Source organism: Lycium barbarum, chromosome 6, assembly GCF_019175385.1.
Source record: "Lycium barbarum isolate Lr01 chromosome 6, ASM1917538v2, whole genome shotgun sequence".
Taxonomy (NCBI): domain Eukaryota; kingdom Viridiplantae; phylum Streptophyta; class Magnoliopsida; order Solanales; family Solanaceae; genus Lycium; species Lycium barbarum.
In genome coordinates, this window is record NC_083342.1 from 78,046,068 (window position 1) to 78,062,952 (window position 16,885).

General features: G+C 36.7%; 1 long non-coding RNA gene across 2 annotated transcripts; it reads right to left on the reverse strand.

Moving 5' to 3' along the window:
• Window positions 1-8,248: 8,248 nt before the first annotated feature.
• LOC132599758 (uncharacterized) lies at window positions 8,249-13,470 on the reverse strand. Of its 2 annotated transcripts, none has more exons than XR_009566994.1 (3): window positions 13,272-13,470; window positions 12,704-12,764; window positions 8,249-8,488 (listed from the first exon to the last, which is right to left on the reverse strand). It is a non-coding gene; the product is annotated as an uncharacterized LOC132599758 (long non-coding RNA). The 2 variants fall into 2 exon arrangements; XR_009566995.1 differs by lacking the exon at window positions 13,272-13,470 and adding an exon at window positions 13,157-13,250.
• Between the last annotated feature and the right edge of the window lie 3,415 nt (window positions 13,471-16,885).

Sequence of the window (16,885 nt, forward strand, 5' to 3'; positions counted from 1 at the left end):
GGCCTAATATATATTCATAAAAGATGACCATTTAGTCACATTTTTCATTCTTAACATTTGGAAAATAGAAGAAGCTTGGAGAAGACCCCAAACAAGGGCCATATTCGGCCAAGGAAAAAAAAATTGAAGCTTCCAAATTTGATCCAAAAAAATATTTTCTTCTAGTATTCCTACTAATTTGAAGGTCCTCTTTAACGTGGTATAATTGTTGGAGCAAGAGAACCACTATTTGTTGCAAGTTCATAATTCTAGACAAAAGGGAAATCAAGGGAAAAAGGTAAGAATTAATCTTCTTTTATATGTTATGAATGGTTTGGGTATGTTGTAGTATGTAGAAATGAATGAAAACCATGAATTTAGTGTGTTGGAGTGGTGGCCGTGTGGTGTAGAGCTTGGCCGTGTGTGTGTATTGTGTTGTATAGGGATGATGAATTAATTTTATCTAGTATTTTGGTTGTTGTTGTAATGAATTCTATGATGAAAATGAAGGTGTAATGATTCTAGTGAAGTTGTAATGGTTGGAGAGTTGTTTTAGAAGTTAATGTAATTTGAATATAGTCTTCTTGTATTTATAAAAAATAATGTTGTTAGTGTGTGAATTGTAGGTATAATTCATGAACTTGAAAGAAGGAAATGTGTTGCTAGTGTTTTTGTTGAATTTGGAAGGTTTCGGGTGAAGAAAAATGTTGATTGGGTTGTTGGAATATTATGTGAATTGTTAGAAGTATTCTTGAATCATGTTAGAAAGAGTTCGGATTAATACTTGAATGAGGGATCATTGGTGTTAGCTTGAATATATGTGATTAAATTGGATATAAATGAAATGCCGTGAATTGTGTGACAAGAGTTGTTGATGTTAGAATATGTTTTGGGATTGATTGTTGAAGTTGTTAGTATGATTGTTGGTAATGTTGTTAATAATTTGGCCGAGTTGAATTCTCGGATTATTGATTGTTGATTTGGCCGAGTTAGATTCTCGGGGATGGTGTATTTACAGGGGAAAGGCTGCCGAAATTTCGGCAGAATTATAAGTGAGTTTACTTGAAAGATTAAGACAAGTGTATGACAATATGTCTGATGATTATGTAAATCTCCTTGAATGTAGACTAACGAGCTTGGACGAATAAACGTAGCTAGTAGGACGTGGAGCAGGTATGTAAGGCTTACCCTTTCTTACTTTTGGCATGATCTTTACGAAACGAGCTAATGACGTATATGTTTGATTTCAAAGAAAATTCCTATTCTTAGAGCCACTAGGATGGCTAATATTCTTGACTCCCATAAGTTGTTCCATATGATTTTGATGCATATCTATGATTTCCAAAGTTTGTTGATATGTTGCCAAATGGCATTCGAAAGAAAATCGATATGACTAAAGTTTTGATTTTCAAATGCTAGCACGTTCGATTATTCCATCGAGTCTTTGATATATTTTGATACGTGCGTATGGTTCCAAAAGTTCTATTTGATTTGATCCATAACGATATCCGAAAGATACTTGACATGATTATGGCTTTGATTTTCCAAAAATGACTTCTGAAAACGCTTGTAGAACGTTCTGTACTTCAAACGCTCATAATTTTCTAATACTAATTCAGATTGACCTGAAACTTGTTTCTGAGCCTTCAGGGGTCGGTAAGTATACTTATCCATCGAGTCTTGATTTATGTGCATATGGTTTCTCACTACTCTGCTCGTGCATACTACTATTATATTGTTCGCCGAATCCCGAGCCTGTATATATCATCCGCATGGTTCGCCGGGTCCCTTGCTTGAGGGCCGGGTGCCATATATGTATTCCGGAGTATGATGTGTTCATGGTTCGCCGAACCATATATGTGTATATGTATATTTTGATCTTATGATGTGATATTATGATGTGTGACGGAGATTACGGAGCAAATCTTCTGGAGTATGATGTGTGTGGCGCCAAAGGCAGGGTGGCGCCACGTTTCCCGGGTCCCATAAGGGGCCGGATACCGTTCTTGGCATGCATGATTTGTGGTTCCAGTAAGTTGTTTTTATTATTCTGCATATCGTGCTTATTTTCTATACTAACCTTCTGCACGTGCCACAGCAATGTAATATATGTATATGGATCGGGCTGCACGTTCCGCATCAATATATTTATGGATCGGGCTGCACGTTCCGCAGCAAATACATTTGTGGATCGGGCCGAACGTTCCTCGTCACTAATATGTTATATATATAGATCGGGCCGTACGTTCCTCGGCACTATTATGTTACATATGAATCAGTTATGTGTATATGTATATGATGACATACGATGTTGGCACGCATGGTCTGTGTTTGGAAAGTACGCATTTTGGCACTCTGGATGATTTACTTATTTTCTGTACTTCTTCTGACACATGACATCGGTATACACGATTTGCATTCTGAAAAATAAGTATTTTGGCATTCTGAAAATGTACTTACTTTTGTACTGCTTGTTTCGATTATGGTTCGGTTTTCTGTATTCCATGCTTTACATACTTAGTACATATTCCGTACTGACCCCCTTTTCTTCGGGGGCTGCGTTTCATGCCACGCAGGTACACCCAAATGAGTAAAGAACATTGTTAGAAGATGCTTCAGCTAGATTGGCGAGCTCCACTTCCTTTCGGAGTGTTGCCGAGTCGGAGTTTGTATGATATGATTTCTGATCGGGGTTAGAGACTTTGCAGACAGAGTCGTGGGTATAGAATGTCAGTTTTGTAAGCGGCTTCATCAGCCGATGTGTCATTTTATGTTATGTTACAAATTCCGTGTGATTACAGATTTGGCTTGTTTCTGAAAGTTTCCAAAAACATTTATTATGTTTGTCATTTTCACTGATTAACAGTTCAAAAGATTATGTATGTAACAAGAGTTAGAGGGTTCGCTCGGCCCCAAGTAAGGGTCGGGTGCCCATCACACCCTATTAAGATTAGGGTGTGACAACACTAGTTTGAACTTATAGATGTTTTCAAGACTTAACCTTAGTACGAATCATCTTGAATGTATATTTATGGGATTTGGAGGAGAACGTTAAGTAGTTAAGAAGACGCAAAGGTATGTTAAGGCTAACCCTTTCTTTCTAAAGGAATGATTTCCTTATTGTGAATCCATCTAAGATATCCATAATGTCCTATTCCTAGAAAATGCTAGAAGCTCATGAATTTCAAGGGTTCTTATGATAGTATTGATAAAAGTTCTTCATGATGATGATGGTGATTCCATAATCGAAATCGGGGGTTCACCGACTTTATGTCACCCCGACAGAGTCGTAATGCTTCTTTTGGATACTCATGTATGTCATACATGTATATAGCTATTTTCTGACACCGAGCTTATGTGGCCAGGTATGATATCTATTGTGCACACACCACTACAGTTGGGTATGGACAACACTGATCCTTGTTATGGTCGGGTATGGACAATACCGAGCCTATATGGCCAGGTATGGTATCATTATGTGTATATGTATGAAATGTTTCCTTTAGAGGTAGGATAAGTATGCATGACAGTTGTCTTAAGAAGTATAAATTGTTCTCTTTATCTTATGTTATCTTCATGCTTTCATCATGTTGCTATTTATGCCTTATATACTCAGTGCACTGTTCGTACTGACATCCTTTTGTTTGTTGATGTGTTTTGCCCGCAGGTAGGCAGGGAGACAGACCAGACCCCTAGGCTGCTTCATCAGTGATTGCATAGAAGAGCTCTATTTGATCCGGAGCTGCAGTATAGTTGGTATTATTCTTTGTGTACATACTTCGGCATGGCGGGGTCCTGTCCTACCTTTATGATATTACATACTCCATGTAGTGGCTCGTAGACAGATGTACATAGCTATATATTCCATAACCTTATCGGTTTATATTTTGTATATCATTTTTGGTAGCCTTATCGGCTTGTATATATGGGCATAGTTAATGATGTTTATATAGATGTGCCTTTTTGGTTCGTGGTAACTATGACTTAGCCATTTGTCTCACCTAGATATGATTATGAGAGTATGTTAAGAGGTGCTCGGTAGGTTAGTTCCGGGTGCCCATCATGGCCCTCCGGTTGGGTTGTGACAAATTCTTTTCCGCCAGTTTTGTTTTGAATGATCACAAATTATCTGCATGTCCGAGACGCTTTTATTTCTGCACTTTAACTTTGCATGGCTAATTTTATATTTGCCTTTATCAGTTGTGCAATTAACTTTTTCCCTCTCTTTTGGGTGCTATGTTTTTGCTTCTTTTGACTAAGTGATTTGTGATTGCAATTTTTCATTTAACTGTCTAATCTTTGCATTTCTTTTTTGAGTGTCTGACTTTTGCACTTCTTCTTTAAGTTTCTAACTGTTGCACCTCTTGTTTGAGTGTCTAACTGACTTTTGTACTTGTTGTTTGAGTTTCTAATTGTTGCACCTCTTGTTTGAGTGTCTAACTTTCTCACTTCTTAGTTGAATGTCTAACTTTTGCACTTCTTAGTCGAGTGTCTAACTGTTGCCATTCTTAGTCGAGTGTCTAACAGTTCCCGGCTTATTGCCATTATATGTTAGGCTAAAAATTGTTAAGGGCCCCTTAAGCATTTTTGAAGAATGACATCTCATTTTCACTTAGGTATTGGATATCTGGCGTATCCGAACGCATTATATAGCATGTGAGAGTAGGATTTGATTCGAGCGTTTGGTAGATATGTCTATGCTTTTTTATCTAAACCAAAGATAGATAATGTATTAAGTAATACATGAAAGAGTCACGTGGGCTCTTTGGAGGATTACCAGTTGCGAGTCGCCTTTGAGCTCAAGGGCTAGCTCTAGACCTGCAATCACACCTTCATACTCTATTTCATCGTTAGTTGAAAAATGGGATTTTATAGCTTGTCGAATATTTTCCTATATGGAGTGATGGGGACCATCACGAGATCTGATACTTTTACATGGATGGACCATCCGTAAATAGGGTCTAAGTTCTAGTGCTGGGTGTAAATGCCAAAATGGCTTCCTTTTTGGCCTCGGGAAGTATCCCTACGCTTAAGTCAGCTATGAAGTCTACTAGGACCTAAGACTTTATATCCGTGCGAGGGTTATAGGACATATCGAATTCACTGAGTTCGATGGCCCATCTCATCCTAAGAATTCTAGCTTATTGTTGGCACGCATACGTGTGAGTTTTGATGATTGAAAAAGTAAATAAACAAGGTAAGTAAACAAGGTCTGCAAACATGTTCCAACGTAGAAACAGATGCAATGACTAGATCAGAGACATATGCAAGACAAGGGTGAATAAAACAGGTCTATGGACATGTTCCATCTCAGACACTGAGAAGATTCAAAGAAGGAAGAACCATGTGCTTGAACAAGGTCAGAGTACATGTTCCAGCTCAGAGTCCTACTGCGAATAAGATTTGTGTTTTATGGTAAAGACTTGGCGGAAAAGTTTACAGGATCTCTTGTAATAATTATCACGATACTTCAGCTCCAACAAGTACACTAAAACTGCGTGAATGCAAGAATCCCAAGTCAACTCAAACTCGAACTCTCGTAATAGGCCTTACCTTGTCGAGATTGAGTTTAACCTAGTTTTCGCAAACCTAGTGCTATAAATATTCAATTCATGCTATGAAGAAGATTTACGCACTCGCAATGAAAGAAAATCATAATATTGACCAAACACTGTCAGTGTTATATCTAAGAGAATTCTGACTACCAAAAGTACGACCTGATGCTACAAAGAAATTAAAGAATATGTTCTATAGAGTTTATGCTTTACGGTCTTGAGTCTAGATTCATGTATTAGGATTGTTTATCGAGTTGTACCTTTATCAGCTTTGTTAGAAGAAATAATTATAGGTATAAACGTTAGTCAAATTCAGCTTCAATTTGGGATAATTTGAAGTGGGCTCATTAGTCTAAGAAGATTAGTGAGATATGAATTAAATCATGGATTTGTATCTTGAATTTGTAAAGGCTCACGGTTGTAGTGGAGTTTAGGGAAAATCCTACAGAGGTGTAGGTAGTAGTTTTTTCACCCTTATGAGCCGGTTCATTTCCACGTCAAAATACAATGTCCTTACTATACTGTTATTTACGATTCTAGCGATGCTAGCTTGGAACAGGTATGGTAACGTGTTCTAACTGATAGGCAAAACTTAGGTACATGATAGGATAGATAACTGGTCGTGCGAACTAACAATTGGTATCAAGGCAGGCTTTCTTAAAAAGGTTAACACCTCAAAAGAGGATCATGATGAATGTTGCACCACCACTTGGACACTGTGAAGGATACTCACCTAGAAGGCCACCACTGTTCAATAGACAGTACTATGGATGGTGGAAAGCTCGCATGGAGGATCACCTACCGGCTGAATATTATGAGCTCTGGGATAGAGTTATCAAAAGACCAAAATACCCCGATGAAGGAGGCTGCTGGAGGGACTAATGTGAAAAAGGAAAAGAGCGAGTATGTTGAAAATGACTGCAAGATACTCGAAAAAAATGCTAAGGCCAAGAATGTCTTGATCTCTGGACTTGGACCTGATGAGTACAACAAAATCTCAGGATGTACAATTTCCAAGAAAATCTAGGATGCCCTGAAGAACGCTCATGAAGGAACCAATCAAGTAAGAAATTCAGGAAAGCTGTGTTGGCAATTGACTTTGAGAACTTCAAAATGAAGTCTGGAGAGATAGTTTTTGAGATGTTCACCAGATATACATCCATCGTAAGCAAGTTGACCTTTCTTAGAATTACTATCACTATTGAGGATTCAGTCGATAAGATCTTGAGGACCCTGCCAAAACCCTTTAAAATGAAAGTCACCGCTATAAGGGAAACAAAAGATATCGAGACCATGTCTCTAGATGAATTGGTAGGGAGTAACTTGAAGACCTATGAGATGGATATGGAGAATGCCATAAACGAGGAAGAAAATATAAGAAAGTCCTTGGCATTCTACAAGAAATGATGATGAAAACGTAATGGCCCTGATCACCAAAAACTTCAAGAAGTTCCTTAAAAGGAGAAACAATACGGCAACCACAACACCTATGTGAAAGGAAGGAATTTTGAAAAATCTCAAGCAGGAGGATGCTTCAAATATGAGTAAACTAATCACTTGATCAAGGACTATCCACTATGGGAAATCAAATAGAAACGGGAAAGAGCTGAGAAAGAGAGGAAGAAGGAATAGGTCCATGACAAGACAAACAAAGAGGCAAAAAAGGATATGGTATCAGCTTGGGGCTCAGACGATGAGTCTGAGGAAAAAGCCGATCACTCAACACTCGTAGCTGTTGAGGAGATAGACTCAAAGCCAGATGAGGACATAACTGTAAATGTTCATAATCTAAAAGATAAGCTGGATCTTTTCTCTAAGAAGAAACTTATGTCTTTGATGATCACCCTCCTTAATGAACATCATGAGTATGAAAGGGTTGAGTTATTTGATGCCCTATCTTACATGAAAAATGAATTCATGGAGATTGAAATTGAAAACGAAAAGGCTGAAAATGAAAACTGCTCTCTAAAAGAGCAAGTCACTTGACTAAGTTCATCTATCTCGGCTCTTCAGTCAGAAGTTATTAAGCTAACCACTGTTGCTCCCAAACGCACACGCAAGTATACGCGGTCGTACAAGTAATATAGGATTTTTAAGTCCAGATATCGTACCCACAGAGACTTATGATTAACTATTTACTAAATTAAACGATACTAATTATCTACACAAGACGTAAAATCTCAACATATATCACTACTGGAAAATGGGCCTCTGGCAACACTAGGGAAACCGTTGCCATAGGCAAAGGAATCGTTGCCATTGACCTATGGCAACGGATTACCATGCGTGACATCTTCTCGCGTGCCGATAGATCTATAGCAACGGTTCATGGGACGGTTCTAAAAATCGTTGCTATAGAAGATTCTATAGCAACGGTTATTAGTCTATCTGCTGCGACATATTTTCTTTGTTAATTGGAACGGTTAAAAACAGTCCCCATAGACTCTTGTGCAACAGTTTAATAGGCTATTGCAACGCCTAATTGAGGTTATTACAACGGTTATTGGACTTTATGCAACAATTATTTTCCTACTGCTACGGTTTTTATTGATTAGAGACAATTCAAAAATGTCTATTGCTACGGTTTTCATGACCTATTGCAACGGTTGCCATGTTTAATTTGGGGCTTGTTGCCACGGTTAGGTAAGCTATTGCAACACTTTAATTAAAATAACAACCCTGTTTATAAATAATTTATAATGCACTACAAATTATATAAAATCACAAAATGAAACTTTTCATAATCCATATTGTCCACAAGCTAGTTATAATATCCATAAAAGCAAAATGTTAAAACCCAAATACATAAAGTTTTACATTTAAAGAGTTTGCATGAGTTCCAAAATGTCAATAGCAAAATATTCCTAGAACATCTAAAGCTTCAGCAAAAATCCAAAAATCTTCTCAAGTAATGTCTTCACTGCTTGCGTCTTCCCTTTCTTCATTTTCAACACCTTCAAGAAAAGAATAAGCAATGTCATAACTCTTTTCATTACTAAGGAGAGACTAATAAGAGCCCATTTGGATTGGCTTATGGCTTTTGACTTATAAGCCAAAAGCAATAAGTTAGAAACTCTAGCTTGTGGCTTATTTTTGTCATATTAGCTTAAAGACAAGTGCTTAAAAGTCCTTATTTATTTTACCCAAATACTACACAAGCGCTTAAAAGCTATTTTAGCTTAAAATCACCTAAAATAAGCCAATCCAAATAGGCACTAAGAACAATGTTATAATAATCACACAAGAAAGATAATAATGAATGCTTTTAAAGTGCAGCATCATTTTGGGCTCAAGATGCATGGTAAGTCTCAAGGTGAAACATTTGTAGTATCTACGCTTTTAAAGTGCAGCATCATTTTGGGCTCAAGATGCAACATCTTGCTTGCCTCAAAATGCAGCTATCACTTTCCATAAGATGCCACAATTGTGAACCAGGTAGCAGCAAGCAAACTTACTCAAAAATAAAACCTTTCATATTCAGAAAAAATGCAACAATGCTTCAGCTAAACTCAGCCAAAATAGTAATAGCAACCCACAATAGGCAGAACAGCAGTAGCAGTCAACTTAAGAATAACACTATAGTGAAATAGTAGTTTACAGAATAACAGAGATAATACGTAAAAACAAGAATGGCTCAAAGGATGTGGGAAAAACATAGCTTTGAGTGCAGCAAGCCAGTAAGCACAACTTATCCAATCTCAGCTTCCTTTAGACGGCCTCAGAAGTGTAGAAGATTTCTCCAAGACTCAACAATACTCAGGAAACATTTGAGGATTGGAAATTTCCCCAAGTCATGCAAAGAAAAAGGGGAAGTGAAGGATGAGTATCAAGCACTACATGTCTATTAACAAGCTAGCAACAATGGGAGCATAAAGTAGTTGATTTATTTGACAGATGATCACAGTTTGATCCAAGTTTGAGAAAATAGTTTTGAATAACAAAAGAATTCAAGTTGTTTTCTGAAAGTAACATGAACTATTAATCAATTCATTATTCAGCAGTCAGTCATTTAAGACCCTTAGCACATGAGAGACAGTTGGCTCACAAGAGATGCCATAACTGTTGTCTTCCAACAATCTAGAGGTGACTATTACTCAGAATTTACATTTGCTAACACACCTAGGTTGGAACAAACTGTTTCACAGCACTATTTTGCAAACAGCAGGAAGAAAGTGCATCACTTGATTATAGCACTCTAATCATGATTATTGTTAACAGACACAAGACTAAATACACATTTCAGAAATCAATCAGACTTCAAAAGAACAATTTCTAAGTGATATATGATCATTTGAGATACTTGACAAAACAGGGAGAAGACTAAGCTGAATTTACAAATTCTGGACTGAAACAGGAACTTTAAAAGAAGTCCCCTTTTTAAAGAATTCAGACCCTTGAGAACATACTTAGCCAGACTGAGGTTTGATATTCCAGCTGACTCTAAACTTTTAAACTTCATCCAATATTTCTTAAAAGAGAATAGGAACCAAAGAGAGATACACAAAATAAAGTCAAACACAGGTAACATGCAGCCTTGAACATGCTACAAAAACAGCCAGTTTTCTAGCTAAACCTCTTAGTGTATTAATTTTATAATCCTATGTTTTACTTCAACCCTTATCAACCAATAAACATCCTATCTTTAGAAAAATGAAAAAATCAGCAGCCGTTTCAAGACTCTTAGATCCTAAGCATGGTGAATCTTTAACTATCAGGGCACCTAACTTATACAAATAAACCACTACATGCAAACACTCAATATTCTGAAACTAAAAATGACATATTGATAATTCCCAGCCTTATTTAAAACCAAAGAAGACAAACAACTAACTTCCTCCCCCTTATCTAGTATCCAGTTACAAGTGCTTCTGATTTTTGCTATTATTCTGGAAAATCGCAAATAATGAAGTGAAATAACCTGTTTCTCAACACCTTGGAAAATAAATAAACTAAAGCATGAGCTTTACTAATTCTTTGAACACAAACAGGTAGGAGCTATAAAAATCTTGTTTCATGGCTAACAAACAAAAAGTTTTCCCAATACTAGTTCAACACAGATCATTTAGAGGTTAAACATCAAAACAAGGGAATGGACCACCTCAACTTCATCAAATAGCTTAAAAGGAATGACTTAGTTAAAACATTTCGTATTCTAGGATTGGTTTAAAGACAGCCAGACCAAGAAATGCTTATACACACCACAAAACAACTTTTTCTAAATATCTCACTAGGCTCACTTATCTAAATAGCATGTTTCATATCAAGTCCCCTCAACATCTCTAAGAGCATACTTAGATTATAATGTAAATGGAGAAAAGGCTAATTATGTCTACCCTTAGCATACTTTCCAGTTAGGCTAAAACAAGTTTCATATTGGTGGACAAAAAAAAAAAGGAAATGAACCACTATAGTGTTGAAATTAAAACCCTTAAGGTAGATTTGATACCTCAACACCAACAGGACAACTGAAGCTCAAACTTTAGATATGTATACATGATACATCAAACTTTAGATATTATTTCATTGATCCAAATTCAGGAAATGATATGGGATATATTAGTTCTACTAGTTGTGGTGCAGCAACTACACAGGCAAAGTTGCAATTTCAAGTTTCAAGTGAGAAAGGCAGAAGTTGCAACTATATGCAAGATTCTGCAGAAGAGAAAGGATTACCAGATATGCAACAAGTTGCTCATACAGCTACAACATGAGATGATGCCATATATGCAAATATTTGGCAGCTGCAGAGGATATTAGGTAAGTTTCAATAGATCAGCCGAGGCATAACAGAGGAATACGATCAGCATTTTCATAGGAATTGGTGTTTCAGCGTTTTGGAACTTTGTTTTTTTTTTTTTTTTTTTTTTTTAGAAACTTGGTATTATTGCTATTGCATCTCAACAGGTCTGGACAACAATGCAAGATATAGCAGAGACAACATACAAGGACACATGACAAGGCCACACATGCAAGACTCCTACTGGTTTTTTCAAAGAAAGACTGCAGCAACTGGTAGCAGTTCAGCACTATTGCTGGTTTTTTACATTGCTGCCAATTTGTGCACCAAAGGGACCAGACTTGGGACACATACAAAATTTCAGTAGGTGCAGCAGATTAACAATAGAATTGCACTTCAAAGAAACAATTTTCTTAGCAAGATTGGTCAAAAACTGGTTTATTATTCAGAATAGTAGATTATTGGGGTTGATGTTATAACAGTTGATGTAATTCTATTTCCACCACCTGCTGGAATGTGTGGATTTTTGTAGTTACACAAGTTCACTTTATCATTCTAATTAGGCTAGATCTGTTTCCTCTAGTAATTTAGCATTTTTGACAGAAAAGATCTGTTATTGTTTTCCTTTTTTTCCCCTTAAGCCCCAGGTTTTAAATGTTTGTATGGGAAGGTGGAATAAAATCACTTTCAGTCGCATCATGAGCAGCAGATTATTAATCCATTTTTTTTTTGTAGGAATAAATGAAGTCCATTGGTTCCATGACTCTTCATGGCTAGTCACATTTTTATTGTATAGGAATTCAAAACCCCTGCAAGGTAATTAGTATTAAGTAGGAGTTCTTGAAAGTGAAAATGAGAAAAATCTCCAATATCTTGCCTGTTCCCAATACATATACTATTTGACTAGAAGATTTTTGCATTTAAAAATATACTTAAGGCATTGCAACAAATACAGGTTAATCCAAAGTTAGTCTCAGTATTATAACATATGCTCACACTTTTTTCTGAAATAGTTGATGACTAATATGTATGATATTCTAGGATATGTATAAAGACATAGTCACATCTTCACAGATAAGTAGTATCACTTCTACAACCACACAAGTCCAGGGTTATCTAACAATAAAAATTTCAAAGTGAAGGATTAAACTTATTTGTAATTCTTTTAGATCCCTTGCTTGCAGTACTCTCAATAGTCAATAATCTATGCAAAATCCTTTGCTATACTGAGGTGCAACAGAAGCACCTCAATTGGAAGTTTGGTGCTATTTTATTTATAGTAATTCTAGAGTTTACTTTCTCCGTCGATAAAATATTTAATGATGTGAAACCAGTAAGCACACCGACACAACATAAATTACCCTGACAGACTTCTCAAAAATCGACTTAGAAGAATTTTATTTGAACTACCGAGCAAAGGAGGAAAACTAACCTTCAATGATGCTTCTAGTATTGCACAAATTTGTGAAAGGTGCAGCAGATTTCAAGCACACCTGCTTTGTTCTAACTAATTAGCAATCAAAAATGACATTTCTTTGTCAAAAGACACAAAAATAAATTACGAGAACATGAATTCCACACAGATATGAATGATAAACATCAAAATGAAGAGAACAGAAAACTGCAAAATCACAAAATTAACCTTAAAAAGCCACAATTTCAAAGCAAAAGCATTGCAAATTCATTTAAGAAATTTATGGTCACAATCAAATTGAAGTGACGAAGACGGTATTGGAGGTGACCAACGTGGCTTAGTGTGTCCTCTTTGGCTTTGGAAGAAAAAGAATTTAGCATGGTTTCATTTAAGGATAATATTTCATTACGCCCTAAAGCCAGCCAATAAAATTTGTTGTTGTGACACAGCCAATTGAACCCTAAAAATTACCCGCAAAATTTGATGCTTGATGTTGAATTGATAGGAGATTGGCTGTTGTGATGGAGCCAATTAAACCCTAATTACCGATATAGAGTTAGAAACACAGATATATATAGAAAATTACCGGCGATGGTAATGGTGGCCGACGGTTATTTAGGTTCCTGATGGTGATGGTAATCGGGTGACGATTTTGTTTGCCGGTGTCGTGATGTTTTCCATGGGTGCAATATTGGTGGCTTGCTGATAGTGATGATTTTCTTTCTCTAGGGAAATAGTAGTAGTAGGCGGAACAAAATTTAGGGGGTCTCTGTTTTTGTCGGGTCTACAGTGAAAATAAGGAAAATTTGGGAGGGAATTTACAACCGTTGCAATAGAAATAAAACTGTTGCCATATTAAAACTATTGCAACGGTTAAATAAAACCGTCCCATTAGGTAAATGTATGGTGACAGTTTAGATACAATTGCAACGGTTTAGACGCTAAAGTGTAACTATAGCATTCTGTCCTTGTGCAACGGTTGTATAATCGTTGCAGAGGAAGGCGTTGCCATAGCCCTAATTTCCAGTAGTGATATAATTATTAACTAACTAAAAATAAAATAAAACAAATAATGAACTTCAACAAAGAATGAGCAGATTTTAATCGGAGAAGAGATAGATCTAGGGTATGACCACTAACAATCCAGTTGAGTTTTCAAATCATTCTACCTATGGATTACTAGTTGACGAGTTGATGTTAACTTTATGAGTATCTTCTGAGTTGCTCACAAGCCTGTAGATGCTACTATAACACCTATATTCCTATGGTCCCCAGAGGTAACAAGAACGCATTTACTTCTCCGTATAAAACTAAGCAAGGCTGAAGGGTATATTTTTATCCTCATTAGCGAAACGATTAATCGAACACATTCTATTTATTCTTATTACGCATGCAAATTCCCTATCCCTAGTTCAATTCATACGCCACAGATAGTGTCTAATTAGTGATCAAGTAATTAAACAATTAAGCACAAGAATAAATAAGCAACCCAAAATATGGAAATTTAATAGATAGAAACGATAATCAAACGTCAACTTTCATGTTCAAGTCAAAACCTTAGGACTAAAGAGTTTAGCTCCACATAGACATGGAGGAAAAACAACAAATCATCTGAATAAAAACGTAAAAATAAGTATTTACAGAGAAGAGAAGGTAAACCCTATAACTACGGCCTCCACGGCGGCTCCAAGCTGTTTCTAGGTCCAAAGTCCTGAACTAAGGTTTTCAAGGTATCCAAAGTTATGTAAAAATTGTGGCTTATGGAATATCCAAAGGTATCCAAAAAGAATTGGGAGAATTTTTGAGTCTGCAAATCCTTTCCCTGCGCTGCAAGGTCTGCAGCACCAAAATGCGTCAGTGACTAGAACCTCTTATGCATGTACGTGCTCTTCTTGTTTTTTCAATTGTAATTTTTCAATGTAATACAACTCCTCCGATTACTGAATAATCATTATGTCCCCCTTGTCTTTTCCGTGTCTCTTGTCTATTTGTTTTTCCACTTTTATCCAATTTGCTCCAAATCTCTTCATCTTTACACCGATTTATTCCTACATAATAAAAATATAATATTAAGCACAAATCTCACCAGTCAAACATAAAACGTAACTACTGGATTGGGGTATGGTAGAATTGGTAAAGAAGAATCCATAGAGGAATAATTGTGGACTCTTTGTGGGAAGACTGGTCATTGCAAACTTAGATACCCAGTGAATATGAGACATAAGAAGAATTTGGAAGTTGCAAAAAGAAACACCAAGTCTGACGGCAGGCTTGGAACAGGTTCAAAGAACAGGTTCCTAAAAGAATTGCTAGAATGGGCAAATAAATAATTAATTCATCATTTTATTCAAAGAAAAGGACCCAATATAGCATGGGTTCTTAAGACTAATGCTTTATTGTTGTGCAGGTAAGAGTGGCAGAAGGAGGCAAGCTAAACCGACATCTGAAAAAGGGGGTTGCCTTCTCCAAATACAAAACTGAAGATATACAATACTCTGCTCACTCAATACTAGGAAGGAACATATGCTTGAAAAAAAAGGGCAGGATGATAGAGGGAACATGTCCTCAAATTACTGGTCTACCAGACTCATCTAATGAAGCTTTGCGGGATGTAAATTAGACAATGGGTGCTCAAGTGGAGCTAAAAGAGATAAAACGGGGAAGGGGAGGCTAAAACTGAAAATGACTAAGATTGCATAAGTATCTTTGTGATGGAGTAGAAAATTGTTGCAAATAAAGTAATGGCTAATTAAATAATATTCTGCTCAGTCTTGTACATTCACTTGTATATCCTATACCATGATAGATATTTATCTCATAAGATCTAGTGAATATTGAATGGCATAGAGATTGACGTGGATGTTGAGATTGCTGAGGGTCCATCAAAGAAAGGTATTCTCACCATCCTTTTTTTAAAAATAAAGGTGCAAACCATGAAACAATTGCATCTCTTACCCTGCCTTCAAGTCTGAATTAAAGCGTGCAACTGTCATTATCCATAAAGAAACCTTCACAAGGATGACCCTTCTAGAAACCATCAAGTCAATCACTTCCCAATACTCATACATGGTTTAAAATACCTTGAAACAAGAAACTTATTCACATCCAATCACTTGCTCTTTTTCTTCCTTATTTAACTATTGAAACCCCTTCTTGCTTTACCTCCTATCATCAAAAGTCTTGCATTTACCATATTATCTTTACTGCAAAATCCACACCCTCATTCCATCTCTAATAGAACAACAAGCATCAACCTCCACCATTTCTCAAAAGCCCCAAACCACTTCTCCAACCACTGTCAACCCTATCATCACCACTACTGACACAATGTCAAACCCAACTATCCCTGAACCATCAAACACAGAAATACCTGCAAGTACGATTCAAAACTCTAACCCACAGATCAAAAACCCTAGGAGAACCAAAGCAAAGGCATGCCACATAGATGAACCAATTCGACCCACCTCTAGTATCACTCTATGACCATTCTGATGTTCTTGAGACACCTGGTGATCTATTTGAAGTACAGGGAGAAGAGGCTCGAAGCCTGACCTGAAAATATCAGAGTTAAAAGGAATATACTATTCTGGTCCTCTTGAACAGATATTTACAATTATTGTTACAAACGTTGTAGTGGTAGGAGAGACAGGGGTGGCGCATGTATTATGATCTATTGAAGAACTAGTGGTTGAAAAGGACAGAGTAGAGGAAGAAACTGATTAAGCACATAATATAACTTGGGAAAATTCACAACATGAGTAGATTCACCTGCTGGGGTAAATGATGCTGAAAATAGAGTAAGTTTTGCTGGTGTTGGTGATAAGACAGATATTGTAGATAAATTGATGGAAACAACAAAATCTATAGAAGTAGTGGTTCGGGTAGTAGAAAACTTGAGTGAGGGTGGTCTAAGAGCAACTAAATCAGATAAAAATCTTAAACCCTCTGTAAATGCTCAAGAAGAATCACCAACAGTTGACATCGAGGTGCCTATGAAACAAGTTGTTGAACATGGTCGAATAGTAGAAAAGGATTTTCCATTAGAACAATTATCCCAACCTGCTCCAGACAAGGAAGATGCTGAGAAAGGTAATAATGATGGGCACCCGACCCTTTACTTAGAGACGAGCGAACCCGCTGATTCTCGTTATATTCATAATCTCACTGGACTCTTAAACCAAGAAATGAAATGCATAATGA